General features: G+C 43.6%; 1 protein-coding gene across 1 annotated transcript in view; it reads right to left on the bottom strand.

Moving 5' to 3' along the window:
- LOC126236133 (acyl-CoA Delta-9 desaturase-like) overlaps positions 1–24,058 on the bottom strand; it is a 155,773-nt gene extending 131,715 nt beyond the window's left edge. Inside the window, exon 1 of the mRNA XM_049945213.1 lies at positions 23,969–24,058. The gene's annotated coding sequence lies outside the window, so the exon portion shown is untranslated. The remainder of the gene's footprint in view (positions 1–23,968) is intronic.
- Positions 24,059–27,208: the final 3,150 nt, after the last annotated feature.

The following is a 27,208-nucleotide window of genomic DNA, read 5'->3' as shown; positions in this document are numbered from 1 at the left end:
GTCATGTAGCTGGAGGTGAGCCGCAGGGATGTGCATCGGCACCCTCGCTGTTCAAGTTGTATGTTAAAGATACAGCAGACAATATTAATAGGAGCCTCAGATTTATCGTAGAAGATGCAGTAATTTATAACTGCCTGGAAGAAAGCTGTAAAAATATTCCGTCAGATCGTGATTATATTTCAAAATGGTTAAAAGATTTGCAAATTACTGTACATGTAGAGAAATGTAGAACTGTGCAAAAACGTGGTATCCTATGACTACAACACCAGTAAATGTCAGTTGGAATTAGACAACTCTTACAAACACCTGGAGGTAATAATTTGGAGGGAAGTGAAATGGAATAAGTGGAATGTGAGTCGGCTGGGGAGTGAGCAGGGTTGGTCCAGGCATTTGCTATAAACACTGTGTCCGGACGGCGCAGTGGTTGACGCAATTACTTAATAAGCAGGAGATCACTGGTTCGAGTCCCGGTAAGGCAACGTTTTCACTAATCGCCGCTGATTTCGCACAAACTCCCGTTGCAGCTGATGTCATCAGTGACTTTCCTTTCTCCCCCTTCACTTTCAATTACATGAGATGGAAAGACGAAATAGGGTCAGTCGCACGTAAATCAGTTCGTTCGTTGGCATGATAATGGGAAAATGCAATCAGTCTGTGAAGGATATTGCTTTCAAATCACTGTTACGACGTAAGGTCGAAATCCAACACCAAATGAGACTTGCAGGAGATATGTACAGTTTGATTGTTGGGGACACGATAGGTCACAGATTTGGTGGGTCACGAGAGAGTCACAGAGAAATGCTGACAAACTTCATACGCGAATGCAACAGTAACAGGCACCAATAAGTAGCACAATTGACTAAAAACTTTTGTATGATTAACAAATATAATCTGTGTTTATACGTAAAATTCCTTTGGATTATAAACGTAGAGTAATATTTTTTAGGAAGTAAAATATAGGGCATCTCGTTGCTTGTCAGAAGTTCCAGAGCGGCTTCCTACTGCAATGATGCGTCATCGTGTCTTAGAGAGAAAAGTAATCTCGTGTGCTCCGTCGTATCTCGGAGGTAAAGGGTCGGCGCTGCTCCTTGCCGCCCGTTTGTTTTCGGCGACGCGCCCATGGCGCCCCGCCCGTTGGTTCTCTAGTGATATAAAGTCTCGGCGGGCGCCGCGCCTACGCGCCGGCTGGCCGCAGCCCGCCAAGCAGGCGCCACCCGCCGTGACGTCACAGACCACAGGCCTGCGCGGCGCCTCTACCCTGCCCTAGAGGTCGTCCCCGACGTCCCTGGCTGGTTTGACGCCCCACGCAGCAAGCAATCACATGTTCTTGTTTTTATTTTTTCTTTATTCGTTGTGACCAACTAAGCAGCGCGGTTGAACTTACTTAGTACCTTTTTTTTCCTTTTCTTCCCGTCATCTTCTCAGCCATTCACTTTGTTTCATTTCTTTTCACTTTACACGCCTCCGTAATGCCGATCAAAACGAAACGTGGTCATCATTCCGTAAAGATTGCCCCATATCACACGCGCACCACACTGAGTAATACCGCTAGAAAGTATTACACACTGAAAGAAAAATATCGCAGCACTAAGAAGATTACCTGCGACATAAACGAAAGTTGGTAGGCGTGTTTCTCCATCTGAAAGATGATGCATATTAAAATTCCACGCCAGTGGCATAAGTGTGACGCTAGTAACGACACTGTAAGGATGCAAATCAGGGTTGCTTTTAAGACACGCTGCAAGAGTCGTTAGCAGTAGTTACCTTTGAGATTGGATGTGATAAGTTGATGTTAGTCAAGAATTCTTTTAAGACAACAAAGACCCAATTACTAACCCCTCACTAAGTTTGAATGAGGTCGTGTAATAGCGCTACAAGAAGCTGGATGTTCCTTCTGCAATACAGTAGGAGTGGCAGGAATACAGTCACAGTACATGATTGTTGGCAGCGGTGGACACGAGGATCTGTGTCACATGGCACTACCGAGAGGGAAGATCATCGCGTTCGGCGTATGGCTCTGGCACTCCGTACAGCATCTGCAGCGCCAATCTGAGCATCAGTTGGCACCAATGTGGCACAACGAACTATTACAAAGCGGTTACTTCAAGGACACCGTGTTGCGTGCATTCCACTGACCCCAAGCCATCGCCATTTGCGACTTCAGTGGTGTCAAGCGAGAGCACATTGGAGGGCAGAGCGGAGGTCTGTTGTGTTGGAAGCTGCTTCTGCCTCGGTGTCAGTGATGGCCGTTTGTTGGATAGAAGGCGACCAGTTGAATACCTGCTACCAACCTGTCTGTGAGGACACACTGGACTACACCTGGAGTCATGGACTGGGGTGCGATTTCGTGTGACAGCAGGAGCACACTCGTGATGTTTCCACTCATTATGATTGCAATTTGCACGTCAGCCTGGTGATTCGACCTGTGGGTTCCAACAGGACAGCTCTCGCCCACATACCGCTCTTGTAACCCAACATGCTTTACGGCGTGCCGACATGTTGGCTTGGCCTGCTAGATCACAAGATCTATCTACTGTCGAGCATACATGGGACATCATCGGAAGACAACTCTAGCGTCGTCCGCACACTGCATAACTGACAATGGTTATTAAAGTAGGAGCATTTCACGTCTGCAGTGGCACATCTCGCGCCTGCAGTCAGTTATTTACGTGTTCCGTAGATCATATGAGCGATGCTTTTATCGATATGGTGTGAAACGAGTCAGTTCACAGGATGTGTGCACATGATTAATGTTAACTTCAATGAACACAATATCATTTTATTCCTATTCATACAACTATACATAATAACGAGTTTTTTTAACTGTCTACCAGCTTTGAAGTAGAATTTCGTCAGAGGGAATAGAAGAACTTGTCCAGGAGAAATGATTTTAAATTAGATTTAAAATTTGCTTCACTACGTGGCAGACATACATTAACCTGTCATCTTGCACTGTTAATCACTTAAAGATGTTACCTAGATAAATGTATTCCCGACATGTCATTACTCTACATTAATTATTTTCTGGCGTTGTGATTTTCGTCTGTCTATGACCGTGTTGGCTCTTCTATCCGGTTGCAAAGCAGAGCGCTTATGTCTGGTGTGTGGATTGCTCTGTCTGTTACATTTTTTCGACTTCAGTTCCACACAGAACACGCAGTAGTGATTTTCTGATTCAGCAACACTCGTTATTAAAGAAAAACAACAGAAATATTTAGAATTTTCTAGGAATCTGACTCAGTACAGAAATTTTTATTGTTCTTACAAAAGAATATTATTGTTTATTATTATTATTATTGTGCCGTGTGGTTAGGGCCTCCCGTCGGGTAGACCGTTCGCCTGGTGCGAGTCTTTCTAGTTGACGCAACTTCGGCGACTTGCGTGTCGATGGGGATGAAGTGACGATGACACGGACAACACAACACCCAGTCCCTGAGCGGAGAAAATCTCCGACCCAGCCGGGAATCGAACCCGGGCCGTTAGATATGACATTCCGTCGCGCTGACCACTCAGCTACCAGGGGCGGACACTGTTTTTTATGAACCAATACTGGCTCTCATTGAAAGCACTTGTGCACTGGATTTTTTTTAAAAAATGAGTTAATTGTTTTTTTTTCAAGAAGACTGTCTATTGCTTGTTTTCTCTCAGAAGAAAAATTTTCTTTCATTCTTATTATTTAGAAGAGTAATGTATTATACTTATTTCCCGGGTGTTGACGTTTTGAGTTTTCAAAGTCGAGGTATATGTGTTTTAGTTTCTACGAAGATTTTATTTTATTCATTTACAAGAATAAGCTGTTTATTCGTTTTTCTTGTGAAAGGTCATCTTCTGTCAAGACGAGGTTTTAGTTTTCAGAAGAATACTTGAACAGACTGGAAGACACTTCAGGATAAATTCCGCTAGGAAAATATCATTACGGGCTACTTGCTTGAATCTATTCAGGTTTTTTTATGGTTTTCATAGTGTGGGGCTGAAGGGAGGCCCTAAATTTAATGTTAAAAGTAGCAGACGTCGCTAATGTAAGCTTGTGCAGTGGCGCACGACTAGTAATGTAGGCGATCGAATCGTCGTGGTGGAAGGCATTCTTACTACCAGTATTTGGCTGGCAAGGGAAGGGACATTGTGACGTAAGCTTCCTGATCACTAGAGTAGACGCTATGTTTTGGATTAAATACCAAATCTCTCCGCAATGCCTCGCGGAGTGAGTACTACCCAACCACGATATTACTGTACTTGGCCTTCTCAACGCCAATGTCGGAAACACGCGGTGACGTGACAGTACACAAAAATCATATCCATTTATTCGACTGTCGTATACTCTGTGCAAGTCAGGACAGCTTCACGAGCAAGTTGTATGTTCCTTAGAACAGCAGAGCGCATACTGGTGGGCTTCAGGAGCAGAGGTGAATACACGAGACGAACACCAATAATAGGTAACGGCCGGCAACGCTTTATGGAAACTGTACTGAATTACGTAACTTACGATAATGCTGACCGTTTGAAAATTCGCAAAAACATGACCAAAACTAATTACTGTTCCCTAATGGTTACCTCTCAATTTAAGGTCGTAAATGGAGTCATTTATAGCAACAACCATTCGGCAATGTCAGAGTTACGAGGCTATAAACACTTGCAGTTATCTCTAAAATGCAGCATAAAATCATAAAATTACTTTGGTTGCAATAGTGTCAACATACTTTTGTCATTGAAATTTAAATAACTTTTCGTTTGTGTTATTGTCTACAGTAGTAGTGGAACACTGTATGGAGAACTGCTGTTTCTGATTCCAATAATTGTTTGAATGTAAGCTGACTGTAAAATTAATTGGATTTATCTTCTTTTAATTATTTCTTTCTAGAGAGTGTGTGTCTGTGGGTGACGGTTCCCTGTGCTTTGGGTCTTGGGCTGGAAGTCTTTGAGCGGTAGTAACAGTTTAGCCAACATTTGTGTGTAGGTTAAGTAGCTTCTGCTGGGCCACTGGGACGCAGGCCAGCAGCTACTGTAGAGGTTGGCACAGGTAAGCTGGAACGCGTTTTCTCTGCACATTTCCGCTACTTACTGTGGACCTCCGTCTGGGAGTGTGGAACATTACTGCTCGGATGGTCGTCGGTAGAAGACTTCGTCAGCTCTAGTCATCTCTTGTTATGTAGGTTTAGGTAGTTGGAATGTGTAAGGGTTTGGTTGAGGGTGAGATGCTAATATGTTTCTTAGAAGTATAGCTATGGTAAATCATATCCGGCGTATCTATTTCAGTAAGGCACGATGCTTATTAATATTTCTATTACTTAATGCAGTTCTTTGCCCTACCGCTATTTAGCGATGGAAGAGTGGTTGGTCAAGTCTGTGTTTCGCTTTAGTTAGAGGGAAGTCTTTATTTGTGAATTCGTCGTGTGTGTATTATCCGTTTGCGTGTTAGAATTCTTTTTCCACGTTTCAGTTTTAAATTACTTTCGAGAGTTTCGGGTTTCTAGTAGCACGTGAATTGGTTATAGAGCACATACTTCTCGTGCGGTGCATTAGAGCCTTCCGCTCTGTACGTCTTACCTTCTCTTTCTGCGATTTTTTTTTTTTTGTATCGTGTGTGCATAATTGTATTTTATTTGAATAACTTCCGTGAGTACAGTGCTTCTTTGTGTTCGTTACGTAAACTATTATTAATTCGAGCGTGTTATTCAACTCGAATATCGAAACGTATGAGAATTTGCTTTCATCCTACATATTTACGTATTTTCTTGTACCTCCGAGATGGAGAATTTCTACGGGAGCTACCGACCACGCGGTTGATCAGTTAAGCTACCGTTTCTCTGACCCGTCGTATTTTTATATGGTGTTTAAATTTATTCTTTTTCTCTTCTTTCTGCCCGTGTATGGCGGGATGAATGTACGTGTGCATGTGGATGAATTGAATCCTTCCTTATACCAAATCTAGGCTTTTCCCACGTGTTAACATGTACACTGGCATCCAAAATTAAAGCAACGAACCGCTATTTCCCCGTCCTGTGTCTAATTCAGGGTTTAGTCATACAAACTGACAACGGACGGCCGTATGATCGTGTTCTGCACGAAAGATGGCATTTCGGTCAACTGCAAACTACGCCAACGATGACGTCAGGACACCTGTCGAACGGAGTAGTGTTTGTCGGGTAGATCCCCCCCCCCCCCCCCCCCCCATACACAATAGCTGCATACAGAGTTACAGACGGCGCAGTATAGCAAAGAGAATGGAAGCAGGACAGTCTGAAACTCAAGTGGCTCGATGGCTTAACGTGAATCGTTCTGTTATTTCTCGGATGTGGTGACAGTTTATAGAGACCAAAACTGTATCCCGAAGAAGAGCGCAGGGCCGACCACATGTGACATCGGAAAGTATCGACCGTTCTTTGGCTCTAAGAGCTCGACGGTACCGCCTTAGTACTCCGTAGAAACTGGCATCTGACCTCTCAGCATCCACTGGACGTGTTTTATCAAGGCAAACAGTGTAGAGAACAGTGCAGAACAGCCTTTACTGTCGGAGACCAGCTGTATATGTGCCTCTGACGCGTCTTCATAGAAGGGAACGCCTACATCGTCAACATGCCACCCAGATAGTCGACAGTGGGCCAATGTTCTTTTCACAGATCAGTCCCGATTTGGTCTGGAGAGTCATTCTCGAAGTATTCGCGTCTGAAGGGAATGTGGAACACGATTTCGAGACCCGAAAATCGTGGAAAGAGACCGATATCGAGGAGGATCGCTAATGAAGTGGGCAGGGATAATGTTGACCACTCAAATACCTCCTCACGAAATTGTACGGGTGAACTGGAATGATTTAACTGCTGCCAGGTATTGTGACGAGATCTTGGAACATGATGTGTGGTTGTTGAGAGATGCCACGCGCCCAGACTTCGTAACGATGGGCGATAATGGTCGACCTCATAGAGCACGAGTGGTTCACGTTTTCTTGGAAAAGGAAGATATGCACACACGGCGAGACCTACTCGCTGTCCCGATCTGAATCCCTTAGAGCATGCCAGGGATTCACTAGGGAGACGGGTTGCTACCCGTTAACATCCGCCAACCATTCTCCAAGACTTGCGAGCAGCTCCGTAGGAAGAATGGGCGTTATTGCCTCAAAATGACGTTATTCACAGCATTTTCGGTCGTTGTCAGGTCTGTATTGCTGTCAGGGGCGGTCACATCCCATAGTGAGCACATTAACCAGTTGTCGGAATGTGTGTGCAAATCTATTAATTTGAAAAAAAAAATGAATGGATTTTTTCTACTGTTATACAGGTTGCAGTTGTTTACGTTCTGTATTCGTTACATTGCTACGACTTAGGTATCACTTGTTTATACTGTTTTGTGGCAAAATAAACGCACCCTCGCAAAATTTTAGTCTGTTGCTTTAATTTTGGACACCAGTGTAGTTTATCAAATAACTACCGTATTATACAAAAAATATCAGATATTCCTTTAGTAATCATTATTGTTCGTAAATGAAGTTACTTGTGATTTTGTTTCTGAATAAATGTTAAATGGTTTCTAAACTGTGTTTCGTAGCGTTACTTGTGCAGCGTGTTCAACTTTTTCGTCTGGCGCTCCAAGAGCCATCCGATTTGATTTTTTATGTGTTTATTTGATGTTAATACGAAAGTTTTATTTTGAATCTGATCCAGTGTTAGCCAGGAAGATAACATCCCAGTGATTCAGTGCGATATTAATTCATTTAATTACTAATTAGCTCATAAATTTAATTGAGTTAGACTTACTCCACGCAAACGAGTACTGAGCTCGCTTTCAGTCTGTCAATTCGGAGGGGATGTGTAGTTGAAACACGAGTAGCTGTCGTTCATTGTCTGTGGCAATGTTTCGCAATTACGGCAGTAGCGGCTCGGAACCACTCACGTTCATTAGAACCTTTATGCTTCTTCCATCTATACTTCCAGCCACGTCAGTTTTCACTTTTAATTATGAGTCATAGTGTATAATAAAAGTGAACTATGTAGTGCTTTCCACACATGTACTATGCTCTCAGTGCGTCTAGCTACGCATAAGAGAAGACTTCTTCTCGTGTTTCTTCCTTTTATGCATGTTCCGCAAATTAAGATCCCCACAGAGCAAAGGTGTCATTAACATAAGTAATGTTACACATACGAGTTTCAACTTGCGCACTCAGTTTTTCAGTACAGGCGGTACAGCAACTACAAAGCACCACGTTTATTTTGTTTCACGTTCGGAGTTAATCCCGCAGCGGCGCCTCTGCGCTACCAGGCAGCTCCTGTCCTTCCGCGTCACTGCGCCCTCCGCCGCCAGGGAGAAAGGAGTGGCACCTGTAATGGGATGATGCTCGGTGAATAGATAGAGACGTCGCGCTCGCTTCCAGGCGCTCCCACGCAACGAACGGTCCCAGCGGCCAATCAGCTAATCGACGCCCGCCACCTGACGCAGGGCGGGGCCGACACGCGACGCCCTCCCGTCGACGACTGTGTCAGTACGGTCGCCACTACAGACCACGCCTGCTCTCACTACATTCTGATGTCTTACTCTTTCCCCAGTCATCCGTTTGCTAGACGCTTGGGCGTGAATTTTAACTCACGCACGAAACCTAGGAGAGTACCTTGTCGCCAGTTGTAAATTGTCGATTTACGTGGTTGTCGCTGGAGGTTTCCCTAGTGCAACTAACTCGCTCCCTCATTGGTTACCAATCGCGCGTCAAGATGGCGATAAAACGGCAACAAAAGGCGTTTTGCGTTCTCCGTTAGAACAGGTGCAATTCAGACACAACTGTGCGAGTTTGTTTTCGTCGAGAATACTGCACTGCACCTCGTACAGCGTAAAGGCCTATGAGGTCACCTCATCTCACGGTATGTGATTTTTTTTGTGAAGGGTTTTTAAAAAACTTGTGTGAGCAGTTGCCAGCGGACTCAGGCGTATGTCAGAGATGAAGTCACGTATGAGCAGCACCCTCCCCCGCTTCTGTCTGCTTCAAGTGGCCAGATCCGCACATGCACAGAGTAGTCTGAATTGTAGTGGGAGGGTAGTCTCCACATGACCCACTTTTGTGTTTCGTTACTTTGCTGTTTCCTCTTCGTTTACAGCTCTCACGCCAGATGAAAACAAAACGGATTTCTGTAGCTGGGAACTATCAAGTGAATTAAAATATATCCAGATACTCAAGGGAGACTAAAATAAGGTGTTATTACTTCCAGTTTCCTGATTTTATCTTGTTATCGCTTTATTAGCAATCAAGCATGAATAGTCATGCAGAACAATGAAGTTTTTTGGTCTGTTTACTGAACAAATTTGGCTTTCCGCAGAGGCAGTCAACCTATTTCAAATGAAGTATTTCATTCCACACTATTGGCTAGTTTCAACTGCTTGCTGAACTTCAAATGCACATTTTTCTTATCTAGCACGCATTGCAAAGTGCCACATAAAGAATCAAACATGAGATAATACAGTAATGGTACTCCAAGAAAACTGGCGTCCAGAAATCCACACTGAAAAGCTTAAAACCAGATTCTTAAGGCGAATCTGGATACAAGAATTATGCATTTTAGTGTGGCTTATAAAATTCGGATACTCTTGGAGTATTCTCTGATGTTTTGTTACCTTTATGGCACAATGTAACTTTTATTAGTGCTATATACGTACAAAGATATGTAAAAGTTCTCTTGAAGTGACTAAGCAGGCAAATTTGGTCAGTGGTGTTGAATGAAATATTTTGTTTCAAACATATTTACAGATTAGCAAATTTTACAAATCTGCCTTCCGTGAAACACAATAATTTTCCGGTCACAAGACGTGCTTCAACACTTGTGCGGCACCTTCTCTAGGCTAGACGTTATTTCGTAATTTGTGTTGTTTATCACTCAAATTTACAGAATGCCATTCTTTGGTAATTCACAGACTGACAACACACCATGTTTTATCATCGTAACTCACCACATGGCTTTACAATTATTCCTACAATAGAATATAAATTGCAGGTTGTACAGCTTCTTAGCTTCACAGCTAGTCTTGTTAATTTTTTGTAGAATATGAAATACCTTGAAATAAATTATTGCTTCTAGTTCTACAGTATAAAAGCAACTGTTTTTTATTTTCTGCAAGAAATATGTGTTCCTTCTTACTAACCACTTGCCGTGCTGTGTAGATGCAAACCTGGTTGGAAATGCTACGTAATATTATTCTAGAGAATGAATTTTAAAAAAATGATCTATGTTAAAATCACCACGTAGCAAAATTTAGCGTACTTTGAGTTGTAGAGTCTAGTTTTGAAATTAATATCTGCCAAGTCGTCTCCCTCTTTTGCATTACTTACCTGGATAAAACAATTGCCGAAAATATAATAATTCTGTATGTCCCATCTGAACAACTGGCCGCAGTGCTGCATATGGTCGCGTGATACCCAGCAGGCACGCAATTACAAACGAAAATGCAACGTAAAGCGTTTGAGCAGAGTGAACACCGAGCACGGACTTCCAACGCCATGGTAGTTGCGCATGCGCTGTAACGACTGTTTTCTGGCGCTCTCGGGCAACTGCTGAAACGAACGTAAACACTCTGTCTATGTTCCTTCGTTCTAACAAAAAATGGTTCAAATGACTCTAAGCACTATGGGACTTAACATCTGAGGACATCAGTCCCCTAGAACTTAGAACTACTTAAACCTCACTAACCTAAGGACATCACACACACGTCCATCCCCGAGGCAGGATTAGAACCTGCGACCGTAGCAGCAGCGCGGTTCCGGACTGAAGCGCCTAGAACCGCTCGGCCACAAGGGGCCAGCTTCGTTCTCAGTAAACTGCTACCCCGCCTAGCGGCGAGTAATGACTGCAGTAGCTTCAGACATGCAGAAGTACAGCACGAGTTTGACTGTTTGTGTTGTGCGTCGAGTGGAGGTCACATTGAACATTCATGGAAGGTAAATTACAACGTCAATCCTAAAAGTCGTATGCACTACAGTCTTGCAATACCTGGAAGCTTTGTTGAAAATAAAAACTTGGTAGCCCGGTGTGAAAGTTAAAATTTATCCCTGGTTTCTTTCTTTATTTATGCAGAAGATAAAGTCTTATCCATTCGGATCAATATATTTTTTTAAATTTTAGCCATTAGAAAATGGTTGCTAAAGGCCTACGACGGCAAAAACACTGGGTGTGTTTACAAAATGACTTTTCCGCTACAACTCACGATTTTCTTCTTATTTATTCTTTGCACGATACGTTTCGGAAAATATACCCATTTTCAAGTGCATTTTTTGTGTGTTATGCCATTTATTCGACACATTTTCGATTTGTGCGGTGGTACAGTGTTTTGTTGTCATTACTGTAATACACAAAAACGAGCGTTATTTTTGATTAATGATATATCTTTGTATAGAATTAACGGCAAATTTCGAAAGAACTTCTGCTTGGGAGCTTCATATGGTCAAATTGTACAGAAACTCGCACGCATTAAACATCACACAGTATTTTCTGCGCACAGTCAGTGAAAACAGAAAAGTACAGTTACAAAGATATTTTTACGTATAGTCAACAGCGATAACGCTATAAGTCGACCACATTTCTTTCGCACAGTGGTTATTTATCTTAACAATATGGATCATTAAAAGCTTATATATACACTCCTGGAAATTGAAATAAGAACACCGTGAATTCATTGTCCCAGGAAGGGGAAACTTTATTGACACATTCCTGGGGTCAGATACATCACATGATCACACTGACAGAACCACAGGCACATAGACACAGGCAACAGAGCATGCACAATGTCGGCACTAGTACAGTGTATATCCACCTTTCGCAGCAATGCAGGCTGCTATTCTCCCATGGAGACGATCGTAGAGATGCTGGATGTAGTCCTGTGGAACGGCTTGCCATGCCATTTCCACCTGGCGCCTCAGTTGGACCAGCGTTCGTGCTGGACGTGCAGACCGCGTGAGACGACGCTTCATCCAGTCCCAAACATGCTCAATGGGGGACAGATCCGGAGATCTTGCTGGCCAGGGTAGTTGACTTACATCTTCTAGAGCACGTTGGGTGGCACGGGATACATGCGGACGTGCATTGTCCTGTTGGAACAGCAAGTTCCCTTACAGGTCTAGGAATGGTAGAACGATGGGTTCGATAACGGTTTGGATGTACCGTGCACTATTCAGTGTCCCCTCGACGATCACCAGTGGTGTACGGCCAGTGTAGGAGATCGCTCCCCACACCATGATGCCGGGTGTTGGCCCTGTGTGCCTCGGTCGTATGCAGTCCTGATTGTGGCGCTCACCTGCACGGCGCCAAACACGCATACGACCATCATTGGCACCAAGGCAGAAGCGACTCTCATCGCTGAAGACGACACGTGTCCATTCGTCCCTCCATTCACGCCTGTCGCGACACCACTGGGGGCGGGCTGCACGATGTTGGGGCGTGAGCGGAAGACGGCCTAACGGTGTGCGGGACCGTAGCCCAGCTTCTTGGAGACGGTTGCGAATGGTCCTCGCCGATACCCCAGGAGCAACAGTGTCCCTAATTTGCTGGGAAGTGGCGGTGCGGTCCCCTACGGCACTGCGTAGGATCCTACGGTCTTGGCGTGCATCCGTGCGTCGCTGCGGTCCGGTCCCAGGTCGACGGGCACGTGCACCTTCCGCCGACCACTGGCGACAACATCGATGTACTGTGGAGACCTCACGCCCCACGTGTTGAGCAATTCGGCGGTACGTCCACCCGGCCTCCCGCATGCCCACTATACGCCCTCGCTCAAAGTCCGTCAACTGCACATACGGTTCACGTCCACGCTGTCGCGGCATGCTACCAGTGTTAAAGACTGCGATGGAGCTCCGTATGCCACGGCAAACTGGCTGACACTGACGGCGGCGGTGCACAAATGCTGCGCAGCTAGCGCCATTCGACGGCCAACACCGCGGTTCCTGGTGTGTCTGCTGTGCCGTGCGTGTGATCATTGCTTGTACAGCCCTCTCGCAGTGTCCGGAGCAAGTATGGTGGGTCTGACACACCTGTGTCACTGTGTTCTTTTTTCCATTTCCAGGAGTGTATTTACAAAAAGATGTTCAAATGTGTGTGAAATCTTATGGGACTTAACTGCTAAGGTCATCAGTCCCTAGGCTTACACACTACTTAACCTAAATTATCCTAAGGACAAACACACACACCCATGCCCGAGGGAGGACTCGAATCTCGGCCGGGACCAGCCGCACAGTCCACGATTGCGGTGCCATTGACCGCTCGGCTAATCCCGCGCGGCATATATTTACAAACGTACTCATTTCTGTGTATCACTATATTTTTTTTATTATACTATGGAGGTATCAGAAGAAATTCACTGATTCACAATTACAGTTTTTCATTCAATGTTTCTACTTCATATATTTGTGATGTGATTATATCTCCAGTTCTTCCAAACGATCTGCATGGCCCAGTCACATTCATGTGAGCATCGCCTATGTTCGACGTCAACGTGCAAAAGCCACCCAAAGACGGCTGGTGGCAGCACTAGCACATGCGCAAAAGTTTCATGTGTAGCGACTTAGACAGAATGTTCAGCTAATTTGCTGAAATGTGGAGAAATGCAAGATTATGTCCATAATAACGAGAAAGGATACGACTGCATCCATTTACAAGATTGGGGTAAACATTTGGAGCCGGCCCGTGGCCCGAATAAGAACACACCGGTCGCTTTGGAGCGCCGTAGGTGGTGTATAGCCGTTAGCAGGCAATCATGTGAGTCTTCACATTTGACGTAAGTCATGGCACTGAAGTGATGTGTGTGTAACTCAGTCTGCTAGGAAAGTGCTTGTGGCAGTTTTCTGGGATATGCATAGTGTGTTACTGGTGTACCTTATTGAACACGGAAGCACAGTGAATGCTGCAGGCTACATTAAAACCCAGGTTAAGTTCCGTCGCGGCCTCTGTGACAAACGCCGCAACATTAATGTTGACGGAGTCGAACTTCTTCATGACAGTGCTCGCCCCCGTGTTGCTGCCCCTGCTCGTGAGAAAATTGCCCAATTTCGGTGGGAGGTGCTTCAGCATTCACCATAGGGTCTGGATCTTATGCAGTCGGACTTTCGTCTGTCTGGCCTCATGAAGAAATTCCTGGCTGGCCAACGCTTTGCGAATGATGTGGAAGTGAAATCAGCTGTCCGCAGACGGCTGCACTACAACCAAACGAACTTCTACGAACAGGGGATAATGAAACTGGTACAAAGATGGGAGAAATGTATTGAGAACTTTGGTCACTATGTAGGTAAAAGAAATAAGTTCATTTGTGATTTTTTGTTTTGTTTTACCTACTAAACTTTTTGATAGTAAAATTAATGTGCGTTACATTCCTGTCTTCCTTCGTATAACCAGCCTTTGCTGTGAAATAGATTTGTGCAGAGAAGTCATGTCCATAGAAGAAACTTAGATCAATCCTTACATTAAAGACAAGTCACATCTGTTTAACGATAAGTGCTTTTGTACCCTCAGCCAGAAGGGTGTCGTTATTTATGTAAGCAAAGTTTTAAGTTTATTCTGTGGTTATGATTCCTCTGCAGATATCTACTTCATACCACAAGGTTGGTTATACTTTCCATTATAGATCAGCTTTTTGTAAACAAGTGTGAAAGTGCTTTTAAGTTGAATCTGTAGCAGCCTTCTTCTTTAGCTTTATTGTGTAACTGTCGAGATAAACTGTTCTTGTGGGCTCAGCTAAACGTGTTGTGACTTTCAGTGTTGCTATCCCTTTTAAATTATGACAAATGTATGTATATTTCTATATTTTAATCTATCCCTAAGCGTATGGCTTTCTAATACTTTGTTTTTCATTGCTGCTTGGTGTATGCAATTTGTAAATACTGTGTAGTTTGCATATTGTATTTTATTTCAGCAGCGCAACGATGTTTAGTACCGCTTGTAATTCTATCTACTAGATATTTCATTGCTTTATAAAATACTCTGTTGACGCAGCGGAAGCACGAATTTCAGTAAAGATGATTCTGCCCCCCCCCCCTCCCCTGTCCCTCTAACACCTCGCCTGTATTTATATTTATTTTGGAATTTGTTGGGTTTTTACGTTACTGGTTCTTACTCGCATGAATCAAGACTGGTTTATCATCATCCCAATATGCTGCTCCCCCATTCCTTCTCCCTCCTGTTCTTCTTTCAACCCCTTATCCACCGCAACTCAAATGAATTATATGATCTATTATGTATCTTTGCATATACAATTTAAATCATTGCATTTAATAGACCACTACTGTCTTATAACCATGCCACATGGAGACATTTATCTTCACTTAGATTTTGTAACGGCGATTCATCTTTAGTTGAGCACTGTTGGAGAGGTCGTTAGTATGTGACACTATACTTTGAAAGAGGACATTATGTTTGGTACGTAGAATTTATTTTGCAAGTTTTTGTAACATATTTAATATATTTCCTCTTAAAGATTACTATATGGTATACTTGTGGGCTGAAAACTTTGTATTTCGTTTGGCACACATTCTTAAGAAAGGCTACGCTCGAAATGCGTCAAATATAATTTGCTGAACAACAAGTTATCTCTTCATTTTTCATGCGATCCATTCAGCAGTGCTCTTGACTTACACTATGGTCGCAGTCTTCCTATGCGACTTTATTTCGCAGCATTAGTTAACTGTTACAACGTACCTTCGCCATGCACTACCAATAGGTTAGATTAGATTACATTAGATTAAATTAGTACTTGTTCCATAGATCATGAATACGACACTTCGTAATGATGTGGAACGTGTCAGGTTAATAAAAGGTGTCTATGTAAGATATTACATTACACAAAATATTACATGACACTCAATATTTTTATTTTTTTTGTGGGTGGATTCATCTAATGAGTAGAAGGAGTTGCCATTAAGAAATTCTTTTAATTTCCTTTTAAATGCTATATGGATATCTGTCAGACTTTTGATGCTATTAGGTAAGTGACCAAAGACTTTTGTGGCAGCATAATTTACCCCCTTCTGAGCCAAAGTTAGATTTAACCTTGAGCAATGAAGATCATCCTTTTTCCTAGTGTTGTAGCCATGTACACTGCTATTACTTTTGAATTCGTTCGGGTTGTTAATAACAAATTTCATAAGAGAATATATATATTATGAGGCTACAGTGAAGAAAGCTTTTGACAATGTTGACTGGAATACTCTCTTTCAAATTCTAAAGGTGGCAGGGGTAAAATACAGGGAGCGAAAGGCTATTTACAATTTGTACAGAAACCAGATGGCAGTTATAAGAGTCGAGGGGCATGAAAGGGAAGCAGCAGTTGGGAAGGGCGTGAGACAGGGTTGTAGCCTGTCCCCAATGTTATTCAATCTGTATATTGAGCAAGCAGTAAAGGAAACAAAAGAAAAATTCGGAGTAGGTATTAAAATCCATGGAGAAGAAATAAAAACGTTGAGGTTCGCCGATGACATTGTAATTCTGTCAGAGACAGCAAAGGACTTGGAAGAGCTGTTGAACGGAATGGATAGTGTCTTGAAAGGAGGATATAAGATGAACATCAACAAAAGCAAAACGAAGATAATGGAATGTAGTCGAATTAAGTCGAGTGATGCTGAGGGAATTAGATTAGGAAATGAGACACTTAAAGTAGTAAAGGAGTTTTGCTATTTGGGGAGCAAAATAACTGATGATGGTCGAAGTAGAGAGGATATAAAATGTAGACTGTTAATGGCAAGGAAAGCGTTTCTGAAGAAGAGAAATTTGTTAACATCGAGTATTGATTTAAGTGTCAGGAAGTCGTTTCTGAAAGTATTTGTATGGAGTGTAACCATGTATGGAAGTGAAACATGGACGATAAATAGTTTGGACAAGAAGAGAATAGAAGCTTTCGTAATGTGGTGCTACAGAAGAATGCTGAAGATTAGATGGGTAGATCACATAACTAATGAGGAGGTATTGAATAGAATTGGGGAGAAGAGGAGTTTGTGGCACAACTTGACAAGATTAAGGGACCGGTTGGTAGGACATGTTCTGAGGCATCAAGGGATCACAAATTTAGCATTGGAGCGCAGCGTGGAGGGTAAAAATCGTAGAGGGAGACCAAGAGATGAATACACTAAGCAGATTCAGAAGGATGTAGGTTGCAGTAAGTACTGGGAGATGAAGAAGCTTGCACAGGATAGAGTAGCATGGAGAGCTGCATCAAACCAGTCTCAGGACTGAAGACAACAACAACAACAACAACAACAACAGTGAAGATCTCTAGCTCTTTAAATAAGTGTATGCAGGATGATCTTGGATAAGCTCCAGCAATTATTCTGATTACACGCTTTTGTGCAATGAATACTCTTTTATTCAATGATGAGTTACCCCAGAATATGATGCCATACAAAAGTAGAGAATGAAAATAGGCGTGGTAAGCTGATTTACTCAGATGTATATCTCCAAAATTTGCAATGACCCTAATAGCATAAGTACCTGAACTCAAAAGTTTCAGCAGATCTTCAGTGTGTTTTTTCCAGTTCAACCCCTCATCAATGCATGCAGCTAGAAATTTTGAATATTCTACCTTAGCTACCGATTTCTGATCGAAGTCTATAGTTATTAATGGTGTCATTCCATTTACTGTGTGGAACTGTATATACTGTGTTTTGTCAATGTTTAATGAGAGCCCATTTGCAGAGAACCACTTAATGATTTTCTGAAAACATCGTTCACAATTTCACCAGTTAATTCTTGTCTGTTGCATGTGATAGCTATACTTGTATCATCGGCAAAAAGTACCAGCTTTGCATCTTCGTGAATATAGAATGGCAAGTCATTAATATATATTAAGAACAGCAGCGGACCCAAGACCGAACCTTGCGGCACCCCATTCTTGATTGTTCCCCAGTTTGAGAAATCACCAGTTTTTTGCATTTTATGTGTTAGAGAGTGCAGGTATAAATGTAGATATGGCGATATGTTGTGAAGTGCGACGTTGCTAACATCGAAGACTTTGTCGCGCAACACGCTGGCCGCGGTGGTGAACATAGTGGGAGGAACACGAGCCGACGTGGGCACGCGATAGGCGCTGTTATTACCGTGGCGACGCGGGGGCGCTGACCGCCAGCGCCGCTGATTGATGGTCGACCCGTGGTCTCGCTTCGACTGCCGTATCGACCGCCCTCTTCTGGCGACCATCAGCACCGCCGAGTGAGCTACACTGCTGGCACCGTTCCTGTCCACAAGAGCAGCAAAGATGCGTTTACAACCGGTGCTTCACACACTGAATACCACGCAATGCGATCTTCTGTTGCTAATTAAAATTTCTAAACTTGAGCATTCACTCGGTTAGTTATATTACGTCCCGAGGAAGCGTTATGAGGCTATGTAAAGGCTGATCGTGTATGGCCGAGAATTAAGTTTCCCACAAACTCTACGGCGTAAGTGTACATAATGTAAAACAGTTGCTTTTAGTTTAAACAACATAGAAATGTGGGTGGGAAGCCCTAATAAGAATTCTTGCACTATACCGAGCTTAATCATACTAAAGTCAAGTGCTTCAGACCGTCTCCATATGTCATCATCTTCGATAATCGTAGAAAATGGCAATGAAAACGAACATAACTGTTATTCGTATTTTATCTAGTGTTTAGTCATGGATCTACCGCCGTAATTCAGTTTACCTGGAAAACGTTTGTGGTTTCCCACAGCACGATCTTATTACCTTGTGTTCTTTACAACAGAGTGCAGCTCAGTTCATACAAGAGGCGTGCATCAGTGTTTTGTCGGTGTCACGTAAGAGCTTACCGACCATCGGACTACATTTCTGATTAGATTCAGAATGCGCTTGCATGTAGAACTAAACATGTTTTCTTATTGGAGCAAAATCGATAGATGTAGTTTCTAGAGTAGCGTAAAGGAGTGTTATAGGGCTGTTAATGTTTACGATTTAATCAGTCATCTGGTGGATAGCATTGGGGGCGCCGTGACACTATTCGCGGATGATGCTGTTGTCAATAAAAAGCTGCAGAAAGACCTGCACAGGATCAGCGAGTGATACAGCGACTGGCAGTTGGATCGTAACTCATACAGGGCGATAAAGTTGCCCCTACCGATGTCGTCTTATGCAACCCGCAATGTTATATCCGACCTTCAGGAACCACATACGAGCTTTCCATATTCTCTCTCTCGCTACGCGCAAACTATTACTCTTACAGAAAAAGTTGAACAGGACATTTCCATTGGAAATTTAATATAGTTAAATTTTGTAGTGGGATACGTTTTCGCTGGAGGACACGGTTTTCGAGGTAACGTACAAAAGTGATCTTCAAACGCACCTCCACCCGCATACTCATCCCTCACCACTCAGGATTTCCAGTATGTTGTTCGTGGCAGTCTCTCCTACCATCGTAAAAAAATTCCGGCTGCACGGGCTATTCCAAATATTCGATATTTTTGGGGCTCTATTGATTGGGCTATTACGACATCACCATAGTAAGCTATTTCGTTAGCATTATTACTGTAAATGTGCCCGTGAGGGAAACGAAAGGAAAACGGCATTTGTAAACGTTACGCTAAAACTAATTACGTTGACAATTCGATCCAAAATTCACCCTTACAAATATGGTTCAATGGCTCTGAGCACTATCGGACTTAACTTCTGAGGTCATCAGTCCCCTAGAACTTAGAACTACTTAAACCTAACTAACCTAAGGACAGCACACACATCCATGCCCGAGGCAGGATTCGAACCTGCGACCGTAGTGGTCGCGCAGTTCCAGACTGTAGCGCCTAGAACTGCTCGGCCACGCTGGCCGGCCCTTACAAACACAGTATTTTTGTCGTCACAGGGCCTGACGAATAGAAGTGAGTGCTCGACTATGCCGGTGGTGTAATAAAGCCAGTCAAAGATGGCCGAAAAAGGTCGAATGTGGAAAATGATTCGCGTAATCGCAAATTTTTTGTACAGTGGCAGGTGGGAGTAGCATAACGACATACTAAAAATCCTGACTGGTGAGAGATGAGTGTGAGGGTGGATATAACATTGTGGATTGCATAAAGCGACAACGGTAGGGGCAGTTGAACCAACTTGTAGAAATGTAACATACCACTCACAAATAGGCGAAGACATCCACTACTGTTCGTTACACTATCGGCAACAAATCACTGAAAACAGTAACTACCGTTAAAAAAAAAAAAAAAAAAAAAAAAAAAAAAAAAAAAAAAAAAAAAAACCAGGAGTGTCCAGAGCCCTAAAGCGGGATGACAACATAACACAAACGGTAGGGAAGAAGTGGCTTACAAAACGGTCGACCGACTCTTGAGTACTGCACGCCAGTCTGTGACTTTTACCAAGTTGGTTTAATCGAACTGAAAGACAAGATCCAACGAAGAGCAGAGCTTTTCGTCTCGGGATCGCTTAGTCGGCGCAAGAGTATTACGGAAGTGCTCACCGAACTCCAGCGGAGAAGTTTGGCCGGCCGAAGTGGCCGCGCGGTTCTGGCGCTGCAGTCTGGAACCGCGAGACCGCTACGGTCGCAGGTTCGAATCCTGCCTCGGGCATGGATGTGTGTGATGTCCTTAGGTTAGTTCGGTTTAACTAGTTCTAAGTTCTAGGGGACTAATGACCTCAGCAGTTCAGTCCCATAGTGCTCAGAGCCATTTGAACCATTTTTGGAGAAGTTTGTTATTGAAATTCCGGTAGAGTAAGTTCCAAGAAGAGTCGGACAACATATGTCTTGGGAAATGATCGCGACGAGAAAATCATTTTTCTTACGCGCATTTCGTAAATGATACAGGAAAGGGGGGAAAAATATTGGTACCAGAACTACTCTCCGCCACATACCTCTATGTGGCTTGCGGAGTATGGACGTAGAGATAGACGTAGCTAGCTCGAATCACCGAGGGAGTATTTGTAGTGGCCGTATACTTGAGCTCAGCTGAAAAATGTCGTGTTCGAGGTATGTCGTAGAAGAAACTGACGCTGAAAATGTATGTATCGAATACGTTCCGTTAGTGGTGGCCACCTTCTAAACGTAACAACATTTGAGACGACACACATCTGTGTTCGACCGTCCAAAACGTTTCTGCGAGCTGTTTTCCACGAGGCTGCCTTATAGCTCCGCGCCTTTGTTTTCCAGTCGACTGCAGAAACACCATTTGCAGTATAATGCATCTCCACTGCACAGAGATTATCGATTTTGATGACGCCTGAAAAAACGAAGAAATGCAATCTACGGTCCTCAATAACTCGCGCTTAACGCGCCGCGGTACTTATTTCCTTTGTAACGTGAACAGGCCAATTTATGAAGTTTGTTTTCATAATTTTTACAGTTTCTCAGTTCTTCCATCAAAATCGTCACAATGCTGGCACTATCAGTCTGAAGTTACAGCCATCAAAATCGTCATAATGCTGGCACTATCAATCTGAAGTTACTGCATCATCAGCTGAGAAGTGCTTACTTCATTTAGTTAACGAATGACCAAGTGTGAAAAACATGGAAACCAAAATATGTCGATGCGAGTATATACTGAATTTTTGTAATTGAAATGTAAGTACCTATCGTAACCCATGACCAGATAAAAGGCCAACATTGGTGGCCGAGCGGTTCTAGGCGCTACAGTCTGGAACCGCGAGACCGCTACGGTCGCAGGTTCGAATCCTGCCTCGGGCATGGATGTATGTGATGTCCTTAGGTTAGTTAGGTTTAAGTAGTTCTAAGTTCTAGGGGACTGATGACCTCAGAAGTTAAGTCCCATAGCGCTCAGAGCCATTTGAACCAGATAAAAGAAAATGCAGATTAGGCAGGGCATACAAGTAACTAAAAAAAGCCACAAGATACCTCGTAAAAGGCGAACCGCATGTGAAAATTAACTTTGTTCCAGGAAGATAGAAGCGTTTGTGTATGTAAAACATAGTCTCCTTTTTTCACTTAAGTATCATGCAGATTACGCAATATCACAGAAAAGTGACGAAAAATATGAACTAAAGACGCAGTAAAAAGGGGAAACACGCCTATAAATTAAATATATTTCAGCAAAAAAAATGCGTTTATATGTATAATACCAAGTTTCATTTTTTTCAGTTATGCATATTCATTAACCTGCTGACTATCATTTGTCACATACATATATTTCGAATTTATTTCTCGTTCATAATTATTCATGTTGTTTCATGAATTATACCACCCGAATATAGACAAATTCCCGTAATTACGTTTCCGTGGTTTTCTAAAGCATACACGTTAACACCTTAAAACAGCTGAAACATTGGTATTATTTCAAAAGACGCACACGATTTACACTCTGAGATGAACTTCACAGTTTTTGCAGAGTAAGGATGTAGATCTAGATGAAGACAAAAATTGAATTAAATAAGCTCTCCGGTACGACCGGGACGGCGATTTGGGAGAATAATAATGTTTGTTTTCACCAAAATGCAAATGAACATTTAATCAAAACAATGAACTCTGTGGCTTCGTAAAGTACGCAAGTTTCGTTAAATTTTATATGCTTGTCGCACGATTGCTAGGTCCGACTTGCGCAACGCAGAGGCCGAACACCAGAAAGACTGCGGCAAGGAAATAGGATTTAAGGAAACCTGCGTACTCGCCAAGCAGCCGGGGATGGTATATGGGGGCGTTCAGAAAGAAATGAGCCGGAGTCTGGAATGCGCAACCGGTGACAGGAGGATAATATTGTGGCGTGTGTAACGATGTGTGGTTCCGACCAGAGCGTGGAAGTTCGCAGCCCGTCGCTAGAGGGCACGCGTGCACGTCACGTGACTATACAGAGCTAGCAGCAGCATGCTTCAATCGTCCAACGTTGCCAGTCGCATTGCAAACAGTGACATGGAGGCGTCAAACGAAGCGCAAAGAGGTGTCGTTCGTTTTCTGACAGCGGAAGGAGTAGGAGGAATGGACATCATCGACGAATGCACAAGTGTACGGCGAACACTGCATGTCCCTTGCAAGGGACCATTTTTGCATTACCGATGACATCGTCCAGCTGGTGTGTGCACTCATTACCCAGGACCGCCGAGTGACAGTGAAAGCCATAGCCGCCGTGGTCGGATTGAGCGTCAGAGGTGTTCACACAATCATGAAGTAACGACTGCACTTGCGCAATGTCCAATGGGTGCCCCACAGTCTTCAACCACACCATGAAGCATGTCGAATGGCCCACTGTCTCGCTCATCTGCAGCGCTATGCTCGGGAAGGGAATGCGTTCCTGGCACGAGTGGTGGCTGGAGATGAGTCATGGTGTCAACACTTCGAACCAGAATTAAAACGACAGAGACTCCAGTGGAAGCATCTAGGGTCACCACCTCCAAAAGAAGCCAAAGCCATCCACACGAGTGCAGGAAAGGTTATGCTGACTTCCTTCTTTGACCGAGAGGGCCCCGTTCTGATTCACTTCGTGCTGCACAGGATAACAGTGAATGCCCAGCGTTACTCGCAAACCTTGACTACCCTTCGCCAAGCGATCAAATCAAAACGACCAGGCAATCTCACCCCTTGGGTCATTCTGCCCCACGACGATGCAAAGCCTCATACGGCCAACACAGTCGCGGCACTCCTGCCGAAATTCAAATGGGAGGTTCCGGCCACCCTCCATATAGCCGGACCTGTCTCACTGTGATTGCGCCCTTTTTGGTCCCCTTAAAAAGGCTCTGAGGGGCAAACGATTTACCTCAGACGACGACGTCCAGCTGAACGTGCGGAAATGGTTAACATCGCAGCACTGGGAATTTTATGAGACATCCATTCACCGCCTTGTGTCACACTGGGACACGTGTCTCAACAGCCAGGGTCAATACTTCTAACATAATGGTACTTGTTTCTGTAATTATGCTTCCGGCTCGTTTCTTTTTGAACGTCCGTTATAAAATGCAAGATTGGACAAGCCTTCTAAATACTAAACCACTCTAACGACATGAACAGAGGGGACGGACTTAGGCTTGCCACATCCTGGATGCCAATCATCATAGTTCAACAAGCAACCTTAACAATAAAAGACGCGGGCGTTACCGGCGAGTAGCTGCTGCCGCGCGCCCTGCGTCCCGTAGGAGGAAAACTACAGTCCACACCCTCTTCGCCGATGACTGCCAGCCATGACACACACTGAAAGAAGCAATAGACAACAGGAGATCACTACTTTTACAACGCGGTAACTTGTTACAATAAAATTCCCACTCTTTCCGCGTCATGTGACCAATAACTTAAAAAAAAGAAAAGAAAAATAAAGTAATGCCATGCTCACAGAGCAGTCATGAAAAAATATAAGTGAATCTGGACAGCAAAAAACACACCAGCAGTCAAGGAAGAAGGTCACTGTAACCGTGGCCAAACCGTTATCAGTAACATTTCTTTTACAATTTGACGCGGTATCATGCCCAGAAAACTTTTATGTCAACTTACTCTGGCCGCGGAAGCGTATCAAGTTATAAAAATAAAACAATTCACTCAGTGAGTCACAGATTTATTTTCCCACTGCGTGTTTCGATGGTTCGCACTAAGAGCGGTTCTAGGCGCTACAGTCTGGAGCCGCGCGACCGCTACGGTCGCAGGTTCGAATCCTGCCTCGGGCATGGATGTGTGTGATGTCCTTAGGTTAGTTAGGTTTTATTAGTTCTAAGTTCTAGGGGACTGATGACCTCAGAAGTTAAGTCCCATAGTGCTCAGAGCCATTTGAACCATTTTGAACCCTTCAACGGATGAAACATAACATGCCTTGCATTTGGTCTGCTGCTCTTAAAAGGCGTAAGTGCTCTACATTGTAACACAACAGTTCTCCAACTGATGATGAAACGCTGAAATAAACTTGTGACGGATGGTGTAAACTGTTTTCTTTATAATGACAGGAGTGTCCTTCGAGGGCTTATAATTCTTCATAGCCGTTTGATACGTAGAAAGAAATGCTGTTTGGGGAAAGTGTACAAAACCGTCTCATTGGAGCCGTTCCTTTCCTGGATGGTACTTTCGTCGCCCGTCCACATGGAGAGGAGAAGGTACAGCATTTACACGAGTATCTCAAGAACATCCACCCTTAAATCAGTTCCACTGTGCAAAGGGACGATATTTGCGGTTTTTCGTTTCTCGATGTCCTATTCCACAGACTTTCTAATGGAAAATTTGGACACAAAGTTAATAGAAAACTCAAAAACATGGATTATCACCACAAGACAGCAAGAAAACAGGTAGTTCTCAGCGCGCTTCCTCCAAGAGCATTGAATTTTCTCGTGTTGAGAAATGAGAAGGAGAAATCCTTTTTACTTGGTAAAAAAAAAAAACTTTCTAAAGCCGAGGTCGCATAAATATTTTTTTATTTCCAACAACTGGTATCGACAAACTTTGCTGTCATCTTCAGGTCTTCAAAATCTTTGTTAGACATGTTCCATTAATTGCTGGTCCACATAAGATGGCTTTGAGTTGTACCATATACGCCATCTTAGGTGGATCAGCACTTAATGAAACATGTCAGGCTAACGTAAACAGATGTGCTACTGTGCATTTTATTGAATATTGTGATTTTTATGACGTAAATAACATCTGTGACTGCTACTTATACGGACATGGCCATATACACAAGGTGGTTTTTGGTTGTGAATGTATTATTACTGACAAACCTCTGTATAAGTTGCTATATTTTATCCATCAACATGATGACTTGGCGTGAGGTTCCAACTCACAATGAACACGTTTTTAACAAAAAATTTGAAGACCTGAAGAAGACAGCAAAGTCTGTCTAAACCGGTTGTTGAAAATAAAGACACATTTTTACTCCAACAACGTATCGTATCAGTGACGTCGCCAATTTGAAACAAGAATTAAGGAAATCAATGATAACAAGTGGCTATAATACAAAGTGACTAAATAGGGCGCTGAAGCCTAAGAAACTAGCAGATAAGAAACAGAAAGAGGTAGCATCATCTAAACAACTTGTGTTTTTTTCCGTGTATAAAGAGCGCGACCGGTCGCATCGGAAGGATTCTCCAGTGCAGAGGTTATGAGTGTCGCCAACGCTATTACGCAGACTTTGCGGAATAGCGCTTCAGGAAACAAAGTTCCCTGCAAGGATAGATTTTTGTTGCAAATAACACGGTCTTTCGCTGCCAGACGGAGAACCTTTGGCATATGTCTCGGACTTATGAGTCACTCTTTGGGATATTTGTCACCCTCGCTTTTCATTAACCCCCTTTGCCGGCGCCCCCCGCTGACTGAATCAATTAGCCAGTCCCCAGCAGGGTTCCTATTTGGAGGCCTAGCTGGTCCTCATTACGGCCGACGCAGTGAACCGGCGTTAACCATCGGACGGGTGAGATTCGCACGACATATTGTCAGTGCCTGTCCGTATCCACTGTGAGCAGGATGTCCTGAAATTTGACAACCAGAGTGCAAAATATGGAAGCAAATGTGTTAGCTGAGACCCTGCAACGCTCACGGACCACTGTGTCGTGTTCAGCCCCAGCCGGAAAGATATGGCGTAATAATTCTGCTATTCAGTAATGGAAGGGTTTTGGAGTCAGCTGGCTAATTTGTTTCACTGTCTTATAGTTACCTCATCTTTAATGATCTTGCTGTGAGTGGATATCGCTCTGTCTTCTTCTTCTGGCTTGTCAGTGGAACCTGCGACTAACATAGACCTCTCAGCATAAAGGCTCTTGCCCAGATCGATTTGCTGACTTTATACGAGTGTATATTAACTGATGAAATCTTTTTAATACAGTTCTGTTAATCGCGGTAATACTACAATTTCTAAGCCACAGTCTAGACTCTTAGCGCCGCACTACACGCCTGAAGTCAGCTAGTGTCCAGTTACTACGATGTTTGGCACGTTAAAAACGCGCGGCTTTATGTACTTCAGTCGTCAGGGACCTCTTGCGACGATGACAATTGCATGGATTTACCTTACGAATATTCTCTCGGAAAGTTGTTGAAATGCACGCGCGTTCACTGATGGCAGCGATTGCTGAAGGGTTTGGAACCGATTGTCACTGACAAGGCGTGACCGTCCTCTCCTGACCGTGTCAGGAGAGGAACATCACTGTTGTTACGCCCTGTTACGTGACTGCTAGCGGTGCACATGACACATTCGACTTTTCGCGTTGATACAGCATAAAATCGGCAGCTTCATTCACGGTAAAGCCACGGGCGCTTCCAAACACGGTACCTCTATACTGGCACTCTGTCATCGTATCGATCCATCTTACTACGGTGATATCGTTCAGCCTACTGTCACATCACTGTACTGCCATGACATGCTGCGAG

The sequence above is a fragment of the Schistocerca nitens genome, chromosome 2, assembly GCF_023898315.1.
Source record: "Schistocerca nitens isolate TAMUIC-IGC-003100 chromosome 2, iqSchNite1.1, whole genome shotgun sequence".
Classification (NCBI taxonomy): Eukaryota; Metazoa; Arthropoda; class Insecta; order Orthoptera; family Acrididae; genus Schistocerca; species Schistocerca nitens.
Note: the sequence above shows the minus strand (reverse complement) of the source record. Positions and strands in the feature narration are given on the sequence as shown.